Raw genomic sequence first — 22,110 nt, 5'->3', positions numbered from 1 at the left:
ACACAAAAAAAAATCAGTTGAGTTTTTAATTTGATTTCAAGTTAATCTGAAGCTGCTTCTTTTTTCAACACCATCACTTTTCCTTGCATTACCTGAGGTTGGAGGTAAGAAAAAACAAGCTACTACCTGACCAACAGTAGGGAAAGGCTGTTTCAAAGACACACAGGGATGATTAGCTGACTCCAATATAAAACACAATACAGCCATGGCTAGCAAAGCACCACCAAGTTATCTGATGTAAAAGCTACAGGCAGGGTAAAAATTTTTAAATAATCTTCTTACCTTGCAGCAGTTCTTAATGCACTTCAAATGCAAATTTTACTTTTCTTAATCCAGAATAGCAGTTTTCAGAGAGCACAGTATGTACCTGGATTGAAAATCATCAGTTTTATTTATATTAAATACACATTTTTAAATTGAACGGCTAGATGTAAAAATGAACATTTAATAAAGATGATCTGATGTTTGCCAAACTTCACCATCATAGTCACAGATCCAGTTACAAGAATTTAGCCTCTCTCTTTTCAATGTCATCTAGGAAATTTACAGAGATGAAACTAACCCTAACCTAGCAATGCCCACTGCCCTTGCAGAAATACTGTTTGTCCAAGCCCAGTGCATTTGTTTTCTTGCAAGGACATCAGCAGTATGTTTAGCAACAGTGTGGAAACAGGGGAGGTTAGACTAAAAGACTCGTATTGCACATTGCATGTTTCATATTCCTGCTCTTGTGTTGTTCCTGGATTTACGGCCTGCTCATTTTGTGGCTTCTTTTGAAGCATTTTCACAGATGATTGCTTGTCTGCCTAAAATTTAGTAACAGCTCTAGTGTTTAAGCTACATGCACAGGCATTGTGATTCTTAACAAGGAAGAAGAGGAAGCCTTCCCCGAAAGTGGTATTATTTTTCCAAAAGAAAGTGATGGGGTGTTTTTTTGTTAGGTTGGTTTGTTTCAAAGTCACAACAAGCAGATTAAGCAGCAAATGAAAGGAGAATTAAAACATATAAACATACATGAAAATCATACAATAATTGCAATCATTTCTGCCGCTATGTATAACTTCATTGTAATACAGTTACTCTGTGTAAGAGCTGCTGAAGCCTTAGACACATTCAGAGTTAAATATAGAGACACAACTGAGATACTAAAAGCTAATATATCGCTGCTGACCACAGAGAGCAAATTACAATTAAGTACACATCTTTCTGGGAAGTTTATCAAGATAAAAACAGGGAGAGGCAGTTGTCACTGCTGCTTTGCCTATGCTAGGAAAAAAAAAATTGGACATCTAGTTGCTGTAACTCTTACCAACAGGGCAATTGCATTTGGAGTACAAGACAAATCACTGCTAACAAGACTAATTAGGAAACCAGCTCTGAGGAGTTCAAAACACAAAAGTAGAAATGACTCAGCACTGTCTGCATTATCAGCTTAGCACTAGGGCAACTGCAATACTGCTGGCTGTTGCTGCAGTATAGTGTAATTTTTTCACACATAAAAAGCTTCACTGACAGAAGACAGAAAAGCAGAGGAAAAAAAAAAACTTCAGATGTAGAGGTACAGCAGGAGAAACCAGGGAGACAGTAGAAGCAAAAAAGTTTTGAAGTGCACTTTTGCCTTTAATAAAGGCAAACTGAGAGGAACTGAAACTATGGAGGCGTTAACAGCAGAGCACAATCAAGAATATTCATACAGAGCTGAATTTCTTCGGCAGGCAAAGAAGAAAGGTAACAACTCTGGTCACAATGTAGCCTATAATGAGAAAAAAAATTGAAAGGGTCCCAGCCTGCTCCCTATATCAGACTCAAAACTAAGATTTATTTTACAAGGGGACATAAATTGAGAGGAAGGACAATGGTAGAAGCTAATGAGAGCAGGAAGATATCACATCTCGCGTTGTTTCAGTACTACTTTGCTTCCTTACAGAGAAACTGTCTGATCCAGCAAGAAGCAGACTATTTTGACTTTTCAGTGGGGTCATGATATCTTTAGAAGTTTTCTACCAGTCTGTGATGGTAATACAACATATTAATATTTCTATATTTGAGATTAGCAGAGGTGTCTGTCACCTGCCGCCAAATCATGGTCAGCAGCATTGATGTATTTCTGCATTCTAACTGTGGCAGCATCTAAACAGGGGGTAGGGGGGGCCTGCACCAGTATCTCTTGTACCGTGGCAAGAAATTAATCTCCCTAAATGCTTTCCTGGTTGACTAGTTTTCTTCTGGGCCAATGTTAGCTCCAATTTACCTCTCTACCCTCCTTTTTTGTTACAAGATCTCTCTTTTGTGATTTCTCATTATCTTTTCAATATCTAAAGTTATATTTACAAAACACCATAAGTTAGGCTCCCCTTCCAGTTCTTAAAAATGTCCTCATCTCTAACACTCAAACAAAGAGCCTTTACTTTTTTTTTTTTTTTTTACTATGTGAGAAAAATCCCTCTTTGTGTGAAAAGAAAATACTAGGAGTTTCATCTTGTGTGACTGCAAGATCCTCAGTAAGCAAAGAGCATTCATACTACTGCCTGTCACCACGTCTGAGCCTCACAAAGGGCTGGGCATCCAAATTGTACACAACTATGGCTAATCCAAAAAAAATTTCAGAAGGTACAAGACAATACAGATGCAAAAGCTTAATTTCAAGCATTATATTTCTGTATGTTAATAGTTCTCTCCTTTGTCATTTTTGGGGTGATGAGTTGGACCTGTGCCTCTTCTCTTGGCAGATTTCCTTTTCCACCCTCTACCAAAATGCTGGTGGCAGTACTTCCCAGAGGTCTGTGATGCAAGGAAAGCAATGTTGCAGGCATGGTACGGAAGCCAGACTCACTTGGGCTCATTAGTCCAAGGTCTTCTTTTAAGTCAAATACTGTTTGATAGTGAAAATAGTTTGGTACTCAGAATTTACTTAACAATATAAACCAATATTTCCATGTGGTTTCTATAAACCTTCAATCCAGAAACAACATTCAAGGGTTTAATTGCACAAAAGGCAACATCACTAGCCTCTCACTCTTGATGACCTGTATTAACATTGATCTTAAATCACTTGCAAAAACAATATCACAGTGAAAAAGTAATCAGTGCTGACCTTAGTGCACATTTGTCTGCATAGTATTATCACAGTGTTCAGAAATTTGAACCATCTCATAAAAAAGTCATTAAAACCATTTGGAAGCAGCTGAAGTACTCAAGGAAGCACATTCTTTGCTGCTGTCTGGCAGTAACCTTTTCCACGAGGCCTTTGCCAGTCTAACCATGCACAAGGTTACAGAACTGAAGCAGAAACTGATTAAAATATGCATGGGCATGTGCGTGTCTGTGTGTGAGTGTTTATAACTATGTACTAAGGAAAGAAAGGATGCAGGGAAGAATTTTAAAAAGCTTTTATGTAGGGCAAGCTTAAGGAAGTCGGGAACAACTGCTGTCGGTAAACTGATCTGAGATTAAGAAAAAAAGGAAATGATCGCCTTTGATGAAGCAGTTTAGAATAGGTACAGCTGCACTGTGCAGGAACAGGAACTTGATAATAAAAAGCACTCTGATGTGGCATTTACCCCAAAACATCAGTGAGTAAAAATAAATATGTATCCACAGAGCTTAGGCTATTCTGGTGCAGCTTAAATCACTTTAGAGCATCACAAGATCTGGAACATGCTGGAAATTAGGCTTCTAGAGATTATTTAGGGTTGTTGCAACAACTTACACATTAGTGTCTTTTAGGTAGTTGTGTATCCCGTAAGTGGGAGACAGCATCTCTGGACCATGTTCTACCTTAGGAATCAGTAATTTAAGGAAAATTAGTGCCCTGAGCCAGGACCTATATCACAGATATTCTTTGTTGGGCTCATCTCTTTTGCTTATTAAGGCTGTTTGTAAGGATTTCTGCTGTCCTGAAGCTGCACAGACTAAAGTCCTCTTGTTCGTACTCATTTGGGCTACTTTTTCCAGTCCAGTACAGCTGTCAGTCAGGGTATAACCTCTTTGAGAGCAACAAATGAGCCAAATGCATAGTTCAATGGCCAGACACTTCAAGTCATAACAAGCTAGTGAAGCGAACTAATTTTGCTTGCAAAAGAATTAGCCTTTATTAACTACTAATACCACATTTTGCCCTATGTAGCCCTTTAACCAGCTGCAGCTCCATTGACATCACATTTTGGAAAGATAACTAGTGGCACGTCTGGTTATGGAAAGCTTAGAGAGCTTTCTAGAGTGGCTAACACTTACTGGGATAGCAGAGGAATGATTTAAATCACCACACTGTAGACATTCATATGGGATAAATCTTGTCATTCAGACCACGAATTCTGCAAGGCATTTCTGTCTGTATCTAATTTTTATCATGTGTTTAACATATGTATAGATATGTAGGATAAAGCATGCATACTGGCAACTTCATGAATTGAGGTTGGAGCTCATAACTGCATATATACATATATAGGTATATATAGTCATTTTTATATATATTCATGTTTATGCCATCATGTTTAATCCTGCTTTTCGAGACAGTGATGTAATCATTGGTATTTTGTATTTTTGCCATCTCCTCCATTCCTGCAGAACTGAGGAGTGTCAATAGCCTAGCTCCACTCAGAGACTAGAACTTTAGATATATTTTTTGTGATGTATATTTAATTATATATTTATAAAATAACATGCTGATATAAACATATTAAATAAAAGAAATGTTATATAAATAACATTTATGTGTTATTATATGTTAGAAATGTTATAAATAACTTTTTTTTATTTATATAAATAACATTTATATGTTATTTATAGTTTTGGTGGCCTTGAGCAGCCCGGTGTAGTGGGAAGTGTCCCTGCCCATGCCAGGGCAGTTGGAGCTGGATGATCTTTAAGATACCTTCCAACCCAACCCATTCAATGATTCTATGAATCACAATTATTCACAAAACCTGGCTAAACCCTTTTTTTTTTTTCAACTGAACTGTCAGTCTGCAGCAATGCCATACAACTGTGCAATACTGCTATAGATCAAAAATCACAATTTAACCTGCTGACCTAGAGGGTTAGATAAAAGATCATATCTGTTTTCATCAGGAATGGCACCTCCCACACAGAAAAACAGTAGAAGCTCTTAAGACCCTAGCCAGCTAAGTACAGGCAAACTCACTTATTTCAAAAGGTTCAAAGCCCAAGTAAGGAGTAGAATTATTCTGAGTAACATTTAAAGAAACAAAGTACAGGGAACCTACATAAGTTGTAATGCCAAGAGAGAGGAGAGAAAAAAAAAATCTCAAAAATATAACAGTGTATTAAAAAAACTGTTTGAACATTTTCATTAACCTTAGTCCAGCTTTGAAGAAGAGGGAGAATGGCAAGTATCACAGGTTCTCAGTCAAGCTATAATATTCAGGTGAGGAATCCAAATCAGTTGCATATTTTAGTAACTGTAACCCTAAAAAAGATACATGAAGGCAACTGATGTTTAAAGGTAGTAACAAGGACAGTAAAGAGAAAGGCAGGGAGACAACCTTGTTTTCAGAGTTACCCACCTCAAAAAAATCAGGGTATGGGCCCACACAGACTGGGAAACTGTCTCAGTCAGTGGAAGCAATAGTCCTGCTGTTTCCAGAAAAACAGCATCACCGTGCCTCTCCTATAGCTGTAAGAAATGTTCCAACAAGTGGGCTACAGTTTCAACCTCATATGACATCTTTTATATGTGTTTTTTTCCCTAATCTAATGAATTAGGAGTAAATCCTGAAAGGATGTGTTTCTCCTGGACTATAACAGTAATAACGTACAAGAGCAATTAATGTGTTCTAGTATAGCCAGGACGCTCACCACACTTTAAACCCAAACTGAGTAAAAAGAACAAAGGAGGTTGAATTATTTCCTTTAATGTAAGCGATGTTTTCTGTGGATCAGATGCATGGCTAGCAGCATTTCCAACATCAAGTTTTCATCATTTAGAGAACTGCAAGAAAGGACTCCCTTGGGTCAAACTGGAAATTCTGATGAATATGTTGCAGCATGGAGCAGCTGAAACTTGGAATCAAACCATTATTTAGCATTCTTGAGTAGGATGTATGAAATAAAGGGAGGCCTTTTTCACCAAAACCATACCTAAGCACAGGGAGCAAATATGATTAGACTTCAGGCTTGTGACAATAGAAATAATATATATACATATCCCTTTGGACAGGATGAGGAACGGCATTCTCTCTTCTTCTGTCAAGTGCTCTTTGGTTGCACATTTGTCTTTACCTTTCCTTCTGATCACATTGTACAAAGTCTACCATAACGGATTCTCAGCCTGGAAATTATCAATGAATGCAGTTGAAATCACCCTCCTATTATGACTAGATCAGACAAGTTCCTACACAGTATGTAAAAGGGTAGCCCCTTAAACATTTCTCTTGCACCATAAAGGAAAAGTAAAGAATCCAGCAGACAAAAGCCCAAGCATCTCATGGAAATAATACTCTTTCCCCATCTTAGCAGCACCAGTTCTCCTAAGCAGTGCCACAAGCAACAGCTACCATCAGGTTTTCACTTCACTTATAACCACAGAAATACCAGCATGAATACAGGTCTGATCTTCTAACTAACAAATTGCTTATACTACCCAAAGCAAATCTGAACAGCATGGCAGTTTGTCTGCTGCTCCCATTACTGGCACTACCCAGAGAGTCTAATAAGGATGAAGAAAAATGTTGTGCAGGAAAAGCAGCAAGGAAATACCTACCTCATCAATACCCATTGCAAACGAACAGTACTTATTGAAGGATATACCTGCTTTGTACAGCATACAGAAAGAAACCCACACCAATACACTCATATTTAAGAAAGGACATGTGCTACAGAGTAGCAGGAGATGAGATTCCCATCAACTCCAGTGAAGATGATCAAGATCACTGGTGAAAAAGGAAAACACCTTTCTAAAGAATAGTGAAACAAACAAATGAAAAAAAAGCAATAACATGGTTAAAACTAATGTACAGATGTAATGCTTATCATTGCAACACACCTACAGTAGAGGGGAGCAGTAGCAAAGCGGGGAAGCCACACTATCATGCCTCTAGTGAAGACTGGCCCAGAGAATACATTTGTCATGTATCACAGTCAAAATAACAGTCATTTGCACCATGTGATGCTGCCAGGGATACTGACAGTCTCAGCAAGTTTCTGGATTTGATGCATCAGGCATTGAGTTGTCATTGACCCACATGGAAAGGACAAACCTGAAAGGAAGGATTATGATTGGCACAGGCAATTTGGATTAAATTTGTATGATGGTAAAATTCAGGCTCAGATTTTTGCTTGTATTTCCTCTCTCCCATCTCTCCTCCCCCAAGCTCTCGTGATTAAAGAGTGGACAACAATGTCAGATCTCACACAGAGTCAGCATAGCATAAGACAGGGAGTCTGCGCTAAAATGATTTTATGGATAAATGGTTTCAAATGAAATCAAAACTTTCCCAGCACTGCAGCTCTTCTGCTCCCAAGGCTTTCCCAAATGCTGAATGGGTTATTGCAAGTTATCTAAGGACTTATTTTAAGGAATAACAGGAAAATTGCAGTAGTCTGGATCTGTCATAAACAACCAGTCACAACTTCATATGGGACACTGCACTGCTGAGCTCCCATGCGGTCTGGGAGCACAGAGGCCCTGTGCTGGGGTTGGAGCAATGAGGGGGATTTTGCAGTCCCCTTAACTCCCATGCAGTCAACTCCTGGTCACAGAAAACACACAGTTGTCCTTAAGCTGAGGATTTAATTGCAGCTATATGAGATTTCTGAGGACAGAGATCTTGCCTGCCACGCCCTCCAGGAAATTAGCGTTTAGACTTATTCGTCCCAGGTCACACTACCAGAGCAGCTCGTCTCTCGGTTGCAAGGATGTTTGGACGATGTGTCAGTTTATAAAATACCAAAGTGTGATGATTATTCAGTAAATGCCCTCTCTAGTCACCACAACCATCATATATGGCTTACCAGCTAGAAACTTCAAGTAATTAATACAGCAGCTGTTGACTGATGAGCCATGTGTGTTAATCTCCAGCCTGCCAAACTCTCTACTGCAGCAGAGCCAGAACGCAGCACTGGTACATTCTAACTTTCACTGAAGTATATCAGTCAGAGCCTGTTATATCACGTTCACCATGTATTATCTTGATGCTTATGTGATACAAGCCCTTACATAAATTGTTCAGTAAGGGAGTTTGGCAATAGTTTCATGCTAAAAACCTGATTTTCATATACGTCTGCTGCCTTTTTCAGGACCTGTGCACCCATTCCTTGTAACTATGAATAAAAAATACTCCCTTCTCCATCTGTGAGAGCAGGCTTTGCAGCCAGTTTTTAAGCATTTGTTGCACTTTTAACAATTAAAACGTCACAGTTTACACTTAATTATTTTCTTTCCTTAAATCCAAATTGCTTTTTAATGGAGCTATGTCAACTGAAATCTAGTCTTAAAAATAGGCATTCAAGAAGCTAAAAATCTATAGAAATGCTTCCAAGATCTTTCGTATTTATTTTTTTACTCAATGCTAGTATTTCTCTTAAATAAACTTCTGCAACCCAAACAGTACTGTTCCTTATTAGCAAGAAAGAATTGGAGAGAAAAGTTAACCCTAAGCCAACTATCCTGTCGGCACCCATGCTCATGCTGTCCTTTTAAAAAAACAGTCCTCTTGCTGCTCCTGCATTAGCTAGATTCACCCACACAATGGACATAAAGATGGAATCAGAGGCTACATGTGCATTACAATATATATTCTGTAGCTAATATACCTATTCCCCATATGATACACTCAGGACTGATTTCACCACCACCTTAGCAGAAGGCCACATCTAAATCATAGATAAAGGCCTACAGCAATTAGGATGTTAGAGAAGGGAAGTGCAGAGTCAGGTGCACTTCACAACTTTGCTTCCTTTAGCTTGGACAACAGCAGGGTGAGCATTCTGGGTTCCAGCACAGTACCGTAACCAGATCTGCTTACCTCAGTTCATCAAACCAAAGATGAGACACTGAAATGGTGAACAAGGATTTTGATTGCATCCTTTTTTTCTTCTCTCATTTTTCCTTGCCATGTTGACACACCACACAGACAACTCAGTTTTAGAAAATGCATACTTTGCACTCCTATCAAGGTACCCTCCTCTGAAATTTCTCAGGTTTGCACTCTTAAAAATAGAGGTGCTCAAAATAAACATTCAATTTTAAAATCCTGGCCTATATCCCAGTAACAAATCACACAAACAACAAACTTCAAACTACACAAAAATTAAACATTAGTATAATAAAACCACAACAGGCAATATGGAAAAAAAAAACCTCAGTACGATGCAGCAGCTAAGATCATGTAGCTCTCACTTGTCTATTTAAACCATAATTGATTACTACTTGATTTGTTAGTGCCCACCATGAACCAGAACCCTGTTGACTTTCTGTTCCTTGAAAAAACAACCCAAAACGCACTTTGTATGCCATCAAGTTTAAAAATAAGTGCAGTAAGAGTCAATACTCCATGTTATGTTTTACCTGTGCTGTTTTCTCTTTCTTACTGAATGCCTGAAGGGAAGAAGTCCTAGATGTCTCTTATCGACTGCTGATATTTCTGTCATTTTCAGTTCACTCAATCTTTCGGAGGAGTTGTTACTTCTGCAGTTCTGGCATCACTTTGAATTTAATTAGAATGTAAAGCTGTACAGAAGGTATGTGCTCGATTAGCACTCTTCTTTTCTTTAAGCATATACATCCACAAAATCAAAAAGCATGGCCAGAAGTAACTCAAAGCATCAGTTCTTGAACAATAAAATCACTGAAAAAAAAAGTTTTAGAAGTCAGCTCTGCTCCACAGACCACAATGTAAAAGCTGTTATAGTAAATTATTTTCATTGTCTAGGGTGGAAAAAGGAAGGAGAAAAAAAAAATCCTTGTACACCATTATGATAATTAGAACTAAAAAATATGGAAATTTAATCGTATAATATACTTCAATACTCAGTAATTTTTTTCCCTAAACTGAGATGAAAAGTAATTATCTTTTTTTTAAAATTTTCTAAAAAAAAGAATTTGTAATAAAAAAAAGCTTTGGGTCTATTTTGTGAAGGAATTCCAATTCTTACTATTTACAAACTGAGAATTTCTGTTTCAATTTGATGGATTCTTCCTATTACATTTCCCATAAGAACCACAGGAATGATAGTCTGCACACCCCATTCTACAGGGTAATGACTGCCATAATGTACCAAGCTGCTCAAAGAAAGCAAGGATTCTGAAGCTTAGTGGCAAATACCAGGTGGCAAGCAAGCTCAGACCAGCAAAGACACTGGGAGCAGTAGGCATGTGAATTAAAAATCAACTAAAGAAATACACAACAAAAGAGAAAAACAGAATTTACTCAAACTAAATAGTCTCAAAATGGAAGGGTCAACTTTATTTCCTGGAAGAAAACCAAAAATTAAAAAACAGAGTTAAAGAATAGGGTGGGTTTTGTTCTCATAATATGTCAATTTTTCAGAAGTCACATTATGTCATCATGATGGCCAATCTCTGCTCTGTCTGGATGTGTCCACTTGAATCCCCAGTATTTCATATTCCTTAAAAGGTAATTCTGTTACCAAAATCACCTTTGAATATGAGGCAGAAAGCAGGATATGGCACAAGTGGTGGAGAAGCTATAGTAGTTTTGCCATGAGGTCTATTCAGGAAACTCTCCGTATTAGGGAGATTGCAAAGTTTAGGCTTCTGAACATGTAGTTTTTACAATGCTATTATAATACAGGGAAGCAGATCAGTTTGCTAGTTAATATAAAGAACTAGCCAACAGGTCTTCTAGCATCTTTTCCAAGCTCTGCCACTGACCCACTGGAGGCTTGCAGAAGTCACTTTGACTATATTTGAAAAGTCCAATAGGACACCTATTTTATTCCACAAGAAGTGCAAGAGAACTCACATTTGCGTAATACTATAGAGATCCACAGTCAGAAATGGACTAGGGAAATGGGAAGTGGAAACAAATATAACAAATGCATCTTTGATGCTGTTCTCTAACCCTCTGATTAAATAGCATGCTTTTCCTCTCATAGCTGTATTGAGTGGTTCATGCTGCACAATGTAGGAGTTATGCCACATTGGAATTACTTTTCTCCAGCATGATTTAACATTATTTCACTTGTAGAGCAATGGTTTTAAACAGAAAGATAACACAAACTTATGAGAGATGCTTTCAAAATAAACATTCCTCTTCGGTTTTCTCATGTATTTTCTTCAAACAGACCAGACCGCTGCACTCCCCCACTTAGCACAGGAAATGAAGAGAAGGACAGGAGAGGAGATAGATGATATCCCATGGTTTTCTCAACCTGGAGGTCTGTCTAAGTTCAGGGCTGCTTCATTTTTCAATAAGAAGAAAATGCTGCTTGAAACTGGGCAGGAAATGAGCTTCGCATGCCCAAATCACAGATGGCATGCTTGCTTTCACCATACGATTCACCAGAGCTTGAAATCTGGGAGACACCATTTAAAAGCACCCCCCAGCGTCACTTTTAAAGCACAAGCTGTGTTGTCCATGAGCAAAAGGCAGTCAGGGTCTATGGGTGCCAGCTACTAAAGCAGCCTGTATGCATGAGAGCTCTTATCACTGGCAGACTCTAGGACTTTCAAAGTCAGAGCAATGAAGCCCAAAATACGTATATATGCAGAACAAGCCACAAACTTTCCACTCTGATGAAAGCACAATGAGGAAAATCTTTCCGACAGATTCACAGCTGGTTTCAATCTACAGCCTAAGCATATCTAATGGGCTGCCTTTATCAGAGAAGCTCTCATAGGATTCTGGCTGCTACTGAGGGCAGTTTGCCACTGTGCAGAACCCTTAACAAAAGTCAGAGAGGACACTTTTCCCCAGCAAACTGAGTCATGGGGTAACAGAGACCATCTGCTGCAAATTCTGGCCCTATTTGCACCTTTATTAACCCGTTCCAGCTTTGAAGATCTTAACCATAGTTATTGTAGCTGCCCTATTAAAGTATCAAAAAAGCAAGACATAGCTCTTAAGAATCTTATTTCTTCCTATATCACACTCAGAGGCAAATCAAAGGTTTCTACACATGTGAACACAGGAAGTAACACCTGGTCTCAAACGCTCCTGGGTGAAACTGTCTTCTCTAGAGACAGAGGTTTCTCTGTTAGGAGACGTTAAAAGAAGATACCGCATTAGGTAAAAGCAGGACCTTCACCTTATTTTACAGTACCCACTACTTATTAAAAAAGAAAAAGTTCAAAATCCCACAACCAATTATGAAAATTTGTACACTAGGGATTTCTTGAGAAGTTATTGTGTGGATGTCATGTAGTAAGTAAAAAGTACTTCAAACATACATGACTTTATTTTTCCTCCAGTGGTTTAGGGATTTGTCCTGGAACAATAGAAGTTTACAGGGCAGGCGGAGTCTGTGATTAAGGCAGTTTTCAGCTCTTCTTCCTACAGATACCCTGTGGATATTGCTGTATTCTCCAGCACCTAAGCTTCCACTTAAAAAACAATGAAGTTTCTAGCCCATCTGGGTTTGCGGAAGCAGAATGTAAACAGATGTACTGTTGTCTTATTTTAGAAGCTATAGCAAGCCAGACTGAAACAATAGCACTAAGAAATGTCAACTGCCTCCATTCATCTCAGTGGGGTGGGGTGTTAACTTTGAAGCCTATTTGTGACCACTTTAAAGCCAACCTTTTAACCATTTCACTACTACTTCCACACCAGAAACTCCAAAGTAATGAACTTACCCAGCCTCTGTATTTGTATGCTTTACTCTGAGATCTTCCATTCAAAGGACATTCCATTGAAAAGGACACTGCATACAATCTGGCTAGTTTGCATATTCTTTCACTTAAGAAGTTAGCTGTATTGTTTGCTACTGTCTTTCAATATTAAGGTTAAAAGAAAGTCAAAGGTGAAAGGTTAGCTTCATTGTTGATGCTCTCAAAAAGCAACACGTGGGATTTCACCCTCTCTGCTTTGATCAGGACGCAAGGGTGGCAGTTCATTTCAATAAACCGACTAACAGCTATGTACAAAACTGAAAATAATTACTATTCAGTAGCATTGTCATCAATTAAGAGTAAAAAAATTGCTAATGACATGGTAACACGTATTTGCAGCAATGAAAAAAGGGGGAAAGAGAGGGGGAAAGGGCTTTTGTTTTCCAGAACTTGTGACTTTTGTTACCTTAAATCTAAAGTGCCTGGGAGCTGGTTCCAAGCATATAGAAAAAACACCTTTCTGATATTTTACATCCAGTTCCTAAGAGGTTAAGGCATTATGCATCAGTAGTCACTCCTTAAGTAAACAGTTTTCAATTTTCTTCTGGGACCAACAGTTGAAGGTTAGCAGTTCTATGCTCACATTTTTGCAAACATGACTTCAGATGCTCTGGGAACTCACAACTAAAAATTCTTAAGACAAGTTACCTTAGCACATGTTTCTGAGCATTCAGAAACCTCCCCAGACACATCTGGACTCTAGGTCCCAAAAGCAGTGGTGCTCCAGGGTACAATGGAGATGCACTGGATGGGTTTGGTAAGGCTGTTTGCTCCTGCCCATCTCCACTGCAGGACAATTCTGCAGTGTCTGCCACTGCCATTGTTCATGTCTGCCACAAGTCATGGGTGGCACAGGACTGCAGCAGAACGATATATTCATTAAGTTAGTAACTCTTCCCAGCTCCTATTTCTACAGTTACATATGCACTGATGATCCTGTTAGCAGAATGACAAACACATAACCACACTAGGAGGTTATATGTGGTGCTTTATTTCGAGGCCCCGGGAACCAGGGGTACGCACCCAAATCTGGTTCCAAAGACCGTCACATCGCGTCCGCTTTTTATTCTCTAAAAGTTTCGCAATCTATTGTATATTCAACAGGTTACTTCATTATCTAATACATATGCATAGGTAGGTTACTTCATCGCCTTATTGCGACATCAGTCTCTATTGCGCCTGCGTAGCCCCCTCTGGTGGTCGTCCTGATGAAGTAAGTAGTCTTCCTCAGATGAAGTAAGTAGTCTTCCTCGCATTGTCTTTATTACATCTTGTTCTTTTGGCAAACTCGTCGGTTTTTCTTGGCTGGACCCGCACTTATCTCCACTTGACCGCTCAGGTATATTTTTCTTGCCTCTTGAAACCTATTCTTCTGTCCTTCACAAGATTTATGATGGTCTTTTGGCTGCTGCAGGTGTATGTTCTACTTGGGTAGGGTAGCTAGTACGTACTTTTCCTAAGCATACCTGGATCTTATTTGTTACATGAGGTCCTTTGAGCAAGTATCTCGGGTCTGTTGCTAGGATACGTTAAGAATCAACAGAATCATGAAATTTTACATTCAGTCTTAGTTCCTGATTAGTCGATGATCAGTGTTTTATCCTACTTTAAGTGTAACTTTCCTAGCATTTCCCCCCTTTGAAAATACTTCACCTTAGCAAGTATTTTCATTTTATGTAACTGTTTCTTGGTAAGTTGATGGGGGTATTGGGTGCTGTGGATATTCTCGTGTCACTGCTCCAATAATTTTGTGTGTCCAGTTTTGTTTGCGAGTAATTTCTCTCCGGATACACAAATATACCAGATAGATTGTAAGGAATATAAGCAAAAGTGTGAATAACGTTTGAATGAGAGAGTGTATCCAGCCAGTAAGATGGATGCCTAATCTATCAAATAATGCCCCAACCCAATTTTGACCAATTTCTTCTTTCTCTTTTTCAGCTTCTTCTTCTATTTTTCCCAATTGCGAGATATCATATTCCACATCGGCTGTGACATTAGGTATATGCACACAGCAGTGATCAGTTCGATCTTTGAGATATCCACAGACACCATGTTTTTTAACAAGAGCATGTCTAATGCCATTCTGTTCTGCAAAGTCATTTTCGTTGTCGCCTGTAGTTGCAAGTTTAAATCTCGAAATCCCTTCTTTGTTATTTTTGCTAATCTTTCAGTTTGTCCAATTAGTTTGTAAATCATTTCTCTATTACGATACGTCGCTATTTGGGCAAAAAGGGATTCTAATGCCCATCCCACTTTAACTCCTGTCTCAGGCTCCTGCCAAGTGTCATCTATGTCTCTAATATCATTTTCTATGTCTCTTTTAGCACGAATTTGTAAAGTTTCCAATTTACCTCTGAAGGGGGATCGCTTCCAAATTGGGCACAGGGTAGGCAACCCCAGAGTTATTTCTTTAACTGGACCTTCCATTGATAAATGTGTAGTCCAAATTCCATCATTAGATGCCCAAACAAAATTACCCATACTGCGTACTGTCGAATATTTACAGTCTATTCCATTAACTGGTACTTGTATTACTTTTCCCCCGACCTTAAATCTCCGACAGGCACACCCTACTATTAGAGCCATTTTAACTGGAGGTATGGTGATTTTTTCAGGGTCTAGGTCACAATCTAAAATTTTAGAACAATTCCACCATGGAACGCTATCAATAGGATCTCTACTGATCCGGCCATTTACTGGTAATTTGTCACTACTTTGTTTTCCTGTCCATTTAAAACACCAAGATGTTTCTCCTCCGTATTGGAATTTTTGTAAAATACTTGTTGACCAAACTGTGTCCCAATTTTGTTCTGTATCATTTCTTTTCTGGCACACCCATTCCATTGTATTTCTTTCCCTCATTATTTCTTTTATTTCATCATATGAACACCATCTTACATCTTTAAATCGTCCGATACGTGTGAACTTATAGTTTGGTAATTTTTCACAATCGCTTCGACTTCCTGCAGTTCTCCACTCCCTTCTTATACTTATTTTCTGTTTTTCCTGTATGGGTGTTATTATTTGTTTACATTCGGTTTTATTTTCTTTTACCTCTGGGAGTGGGAAAGTCAATATTCCCCAGCTTATCGGTTCTCCAGCCGTTTTTGGTAAAGGCAAGCATGCTGTAATCTTACTTGTATTTTGCATTCTAGCAAAATCCTTGATTAACCCAATCATCAAATTTTCTTCAGCATCTTTCTTTTGAACATAAATCTCCTGGGGTGCCTGGGTCAGTTCTATGGCTCGTTTCACTCTGGATTCAGTAATATTGATTTCGCTATATCCAAAGGTAGTAGCATTTTGATACTGGCATCTGTAAGTTCCCAAGTCGGATCTTTTTATCCCTTTAATAATCTGGACTAATATTCCTCCCAGTCTCAATTCTATTGAGTGTCTTTTATCACTTAGAACTGCTTTTCCTTCCTTTATCCATCCAAATTCCTCAGGCTGGGGGTCCTCTAGGAGGCAGTAAATAAGTGCCTCACTACCCAGAGGAGCCGGATAATGTGTATGCCCTGCTTTTATTCCATGGTCTTGAAGGGGATCTATTACCAGTGTTCTTTCTCCATAGTCTACTTTACTTCCTGCTCCCACAAAACACCTATATTTTCCTTGGTCAGTCAAAGTTAAATTCGTCAGCTCCAGTTTTGTCTCACCTCGTATGGGATTTCGCGGATAAAACTTGTTCGATACTTTCCCTTTAAGTTTCCATGTCCCTTGTAGTTCTTGTTTGTAACCATTTAACCCCGAATTTTTGCTATCATAGATTGTTTCAGGTGCTCCACAAGTTCCAGACACCTTTTCCCAAAAAAATCTGAATTAATTTCCTTTTCATTGGGACATGACTTTGAAACCTGCAAGACAGAATGGCATTTTGTCCAATGGTATACTTGCTTGTTTCTCTCTTACATGAAATTTCTAGAGATGTGACACCTATTATAGGTATCAAGGACCAAACTATAATCAAAGTCCCGTACTCGAAGTACGACATTTTACTTGCTTTTCAGCTTCAGTCTCGTTGGTCCGACTACTTCGACTCTCCAGTTCTTGGGTGCCTTCTTCACTCGTGTGTAGTGGATCCAAGAGTCTATTCCTTTTACCTTTACCGCAGTGAAAGTTGTTAGCAGTACCAGGTACGGTCCATTCCACCGTTGTTTCAGTGGCTCTTCACTCCAATCGCGGACGTTGACCTGGTCTCCCGGTTCAATTTCATGTACTGAATTCTCTAATGACACCGGACGGTTCCAGATCAAGGCCCTTCGTAGCTGTGTCAAAGTTCTACCAAGAGATAACACATAATTGTACACATCTTGGTGTCCTTTAATATGCATGTTTGGGTTTGGTTGTGGCGACTCATATGGTTTCCCAAAGAGGATTTCATAAGGACTCAGTCCCATCCCACTCCTAGGCTTTATCCTTATTCTTAGAAGGGCTATTGGTAATGCATGGGGCCATTGAATTTTAGCTTCTTGGCATATTTTACTGACCTGTCTTTTTATCGTCTGATTCATCTTTTCTACTTGTCCACTAGATTGTGGTCTCCATGGGGTATGGAGACTCCAGGAAATTTCCAATGCCTTACTTACTTCTTGTACAATTGTGGCTACAAAGTGTGGGCCCCTATCAGACGATAGACCTAAGGGAACCCCAAACCTAGGGATAATTTCCCTCAACAACCATTTCACTGTTTCTTTGGCTTGATTGGTGCGACAGGGAAAGGCTTCTGGCCATCCAGAAAAAGTGTCGACCCCAACTAACAAATATTTGTACCCTTGAGCTTTAGGTAATTCTACAAAGTCTATTTGCCAATAATCTCCTGGTTCCATGCCTACTCTGATGTGTCCCATTTCTACTCTCCTCCTAACCACAGGATTATTCCTCAAGCAAAGTTCACATTTTGAATTTACAGATTTTGCCATTGTTAACATCTGTGCCGAAATTATGCTTCGTTTCAGATAAGTCACTAATGCTTCTGCTCCCCAATGGCACTTTTGATGTTCTGCCTGTAGAATTGCCCGCATAATGACAGGAGGTACAATTATTTGTCCAGTTGTAGTTACGTACCATCCTTCAGAATTTAGGTTTGCCTTCATTAAATTGGCCAATTTCTTGTCCTCTTCCGAGTATTTCGGTTTCTGTGTCAGGTAATCTTGTAAAGGGCTTACCTTGGTAGGTATCAAGGCCATCATCGTCTGTACCTGTCGTGCTATCCGCCGAGCTGTTCGATCTGCCAATGCGTTTCCTTCAGCCACCTTAGAGTCTCCTCCTTGATGTGCCTTGCAATGCATGATCGCTACCTGCTCCGGTAATTGCACAGCAGATATCAAGTTTAAAATTTCCTTTTGGTATTTTATATTGGTTCCCTGCGAGGATAATAATCCTCGTTCTTTCCATAAAGCTCCGTGTACATGAACTACTCCAAAGGCATATTTTGAATCTGTCCATATGTTTACTCGTTTATCTTTGCCTAATTCTAATGCCTTTGTGAGGGCTATTATTTCTGCCCGTTGTGCTGAGGTCCCCACCGGTAGGGCCTGTGCTTCTATTACCATGCTCTGTGTGGTCACGGCATATCCTGCATACCGCGTTCCATTCTCCACGAAGCTACTCCCGTCTGTGAAGAGCTCTTGATCAGGCTGTTCGATTGGAGTATCTTTCAAGTCCGCTCTCGTTGCATATGTGTGTTCTATGACTTCTATGCAATCATGTTCCAAAGGACCATCTTCTGTTGCTGCACCTAAAAAGGCTGCTGGGTTTAACAGGTTAGTTGTTTTCAAACTTACATCATCCTGTTCAGTGAGTATGGCTTGGAACTTCATCATTCGGCTAGGGGAAAGCCAATGCCCCCCTTTTTGTTCTAAGACTGTTAACACCATGTGAGGTATATAAACTTCAATGTTTTTTTCCTAGAGTCAATTTTCTGGCTTCTTGTATCAGAATCACAGTTGCTGCTACGGCTCTCAGGCAGGATGGCCAACCTGCACTAACGGGGTCCAACTGTTTAGAGAAGTATCCCACTGGTCGTTTCCAGCTTCTTAATTTTTGTGTTAAGACACCCAGTGCTAATCGTTGTCTTTCGTGAACAAACAACTGGAAAGTCTTTGTTAAATTCGGTAAGCCCAATGCTGGTGCCTTAGTCAAGGCCTCTTTTAGTTTCCTAAAGGCCTCCTTTTGAGGTCCCTCCCAAATGAGATTAGGCAATTTTTGTGCCTCATACAGAGGTTTTGCTATAAGTCCATAGTCCATTATCCACAGCCTACACCACCCTGCCATTCCCAAGAATGTCCTCAGTTCATGCAAGTTCCGGGGTTCTGGAATTGCACAAATTGCTCTAACACGATCCGTTCCTAACCTTCGTTGTCCCTGTGTTATCTCACATCCAAGATACAATACAGTTGTGCATGCAATTTGAGCTTTTTCTCTTGAAACCTTGTATCCATTTAGGCCCAGTTGGTTTAAAATCTCAATAGTCACTTGTATGCATAATGATTCTTGTTCTGTTGCAAGGAATATGTCATCTACATATTGTAACAAAAGATACTGTGTTCTTGGTACCTGAATTTTTCCTTGCGTAGTCCATATCTCCAATTCTTTCGCCAGTTGGTTTCCAAAAAGAGTTGGGCTATTCTTGAATCCTTGTGGGAGCCTCGTCCACGTGAGTTGCGTTTTTCGTCCATTATATGGGTTTTCCCACTCAAAAGCAAAAAGTTTCCTACTATCTTTGTCAAGGGGAATGCAGAAGAAGGCATCTTTTAAATCAATTACTGTAAACCATTTATATTTTTCCTTCACAGATGTCAACAATGTATATGGGTTAGCTACGACTGGATGTATATCTTTCATAATATTGTTGATGGCCCTCAGATCTTGTACTAACCTATACTCCCCATTTGGTTTCTTTACTGGAAAGATCGGAGTATTATATTCTGACTCACATTCCTCCAATATTCCAAATTTTAAAAATTTTTCAATGATTTCTACTATTCCGTATCGAGCTTCCATTTTTATGGGATACTGTTTTATTCGTACTGGCCTTGCTCCCTCTTTTAACTCCACTATTACCGGTTGAGCAGTTTTTGATTTTCCTGGTATACTTGTTTCCCAAACTGTAGGGATTACTGCCTCTTCTACCTTCTTGGGTATCTGAGGTTTGGGATTTTCCTTCACTACTAAAATCTTTCCTACGTTCGATTCTGGGACTTGCATAATCAATTCTCCATTTTCAAAGCTGATTTTTGCATTTAGTTTAGATAACAAATCCCGTCCCAGAAGAGGAACCGGGCAGTCGGGTACATATAAGAATTCATGTGTTAATTCTTTTCCCCCAAATCGTAACTCTAAGGGTCGCATGAATGGCCGTATTTCCTCTTTCTCTGTGGCCCCCACTATTGTAGTAGTTTTGTTTCCTATTTTTCCATATAAATTATTTAAAACTGAATATGTTGCGCCAGTATCCACCAAAAATTGCACCTCTTCCCCTCCTAATTTTATTTTCACTAGGGGTTCACTGCTTTCTAAATCTAGTCAGCTTTGGTTTCCATAATTTCCCAGAACCATCATTTTTGCTGCCTCTGCATTTCTAAATGAACTCCCTGTCTGTCTTATGCTTTGTGGACATTCATTTTTCCAGTGTCCTTCCTGCTTGCAGTACGCGCACTGGTTGAGCCCTAATCTGGCCGGATAATTGAGCCCAAATCCTCTTCCCCGTCCGCGCACCATTCCTCTTCCCCTACCTCGGTTCCCAAATTCATTCTGACCTCTACTTTGCATCACCGCCAATAGGTGCCGTTGCTGCCTTTGTGCACTATCTTTTTCACGATTGTTGTACACCTTCCAGGCAACTTCCAGCAATCTATCTAAGTCTCGCAACTCCGCACCCTCTAATTTTTGCAGTTTCTTTCTAATATCATCTTGCGACTGTCCTAAGAAAATCAAAGCTAACTGGGCTTTAGCCTGTTCTGTCTCCACGTCCAAATCAGTGAATTTCCTAGCCACTTCTTTCAACCGCTCTAAAAATGCAGAGGGAGACTCCGTCTTCTCCTGTTTAACACTATACAGCTTTGACCAATTAATTGTTTTGGGCATAGCATTCTGTATTCCAACAACTACCCATTCCTGGTACCTTCTCAAATTCCTCATTCCTCCCATAGTATTATAATCCCACATGGGATCTTCAAGAGGAAAGTTCTGATCAACCGTCCCAGTGACAACACCCTGTCTAATATCTTCCCTGACCCGCTCACGGGCAGTTCTCAACACCATCTCCTTTTCTGTAGAATCCATCAAAGTGTCCAATAACACCTGAATATCATCCCAATCAGGATTCTGAGTCTTTAGAATCATTTTTACTACCCTTGCTACCTTATCTGGGTTTTCTCGATAAACTCCAGCAGACTGTTTCCAAAGCATCAAATCTCCTGGCGTAAAAGGCACTTTAACATATACTGGACCCTCCGCTCCAACCCCCTGACGCAGTGGTGCTAGTAATGCCTTAGACGGCTGACGTCCAGCCTCCCTCCCCTGGATTTCTCTTTGCCGCGTTCGATGAGAGATCGGAGTACCTGGATAAACCTGTTCCTCCTCATATTCGCATTTTCTATCCTCCCCCTTTCTGTCCCTCCCCTCATTACCCGATCCCCCCTCCCTGGGGTCTGGGGCTGAGGGGGTTATCAATAAATCAAAATCATCATCTTGCTGATGTCGTGAAGCATTTTCTACTGCTAAACATTTTATGCACTTTTTCTCAGCCACACAACCATCACATTGCCCATTTGATTTTACACTGACAACCATTAGTCCGCATGCTCTTTTCCATTCATCATTCCGCCTTAAAATAAAAAACAGTTCTACATATGGTACTTCATCTTATTTTCCCTCTCGTCTACAAAACAACATTAACTGAAAAATCGTATTATAATCTAGAGTCCCATTTTCTGGCCAATGAACCTGGTCTTCTAATTCATATTGTGTCCACCAGACATTACAATATTCAATCAACTTTCCTTTTTGCATATCCTGCCCAAATCCTCCCTCCTTCCAGTGACTCAAAATACATCCTAATGGAGATGACTTAGGTATTGACATTGTGGTTGAGTTTTGTTGGTTTTTTGTTTTTTTTTTTTTTTTTGCTGGTTTTTTTAGGTTTTTTTTTCTTTTTCTCTTTTTTTTTTTTTTTTTTTTTTTTTCTCTTTTTACCACAAACAGCTTAGAATGGATTAACTAGACAGGAAAGTATAAATTACTGAGAGCAGAACAAAACTACAAAGTACCAGAAATACCAGAATTCCGGAATT

At 39.4% G+C, this 22,110-nt stretch overlaps 1 long non-coding RNA gene across 1 annotated transcript in view; it reads right to left on the bottom strand.

The window, feature by feature from the left end:
* Nucleotides 1–22,110, bottom strand: part of LOC138718288 (uncharacterized) — a 42,464-nt gene that overhangs the window by 883 nt on the left and 19,471 nt on the right. The window contains exons 3-4 of the long non-coding RNA XR_011337046.1: nt 9,527–9,806; nt 6,722–6,890 (exon numbers count right to left, since the gene is read on the bottom strand). This is a non-coding gene — a long non-coding RNA (uncharacterized lncRNA). The remainder of the gene's footprint in view (nt 1–6,721; nt 6,891–9,526; nt 9,807–22,110) is intronic.

Source organism: Phaenicophaeus curvirostris, chromosome 2, assembly GCF_032191515.1.
Source record: "Phaenicophaeus curvirostris isolate KB17595 chromosome 2, BPBGC_Pcur_1.0, whole genome shotgun sequence".
Lineage (NCBI taxonomy): Eukaryota > Metazoa > Chordata > Aves > Cuculiformes > Cuculidae > Phaenicophaeus > Phaenicophaeus curvirostris.
The sequence above is the reverse complement of the archived record's forward strand: the minus strand, read 5'-3'. Positions and strand labels throughout refer to the sequence as shown.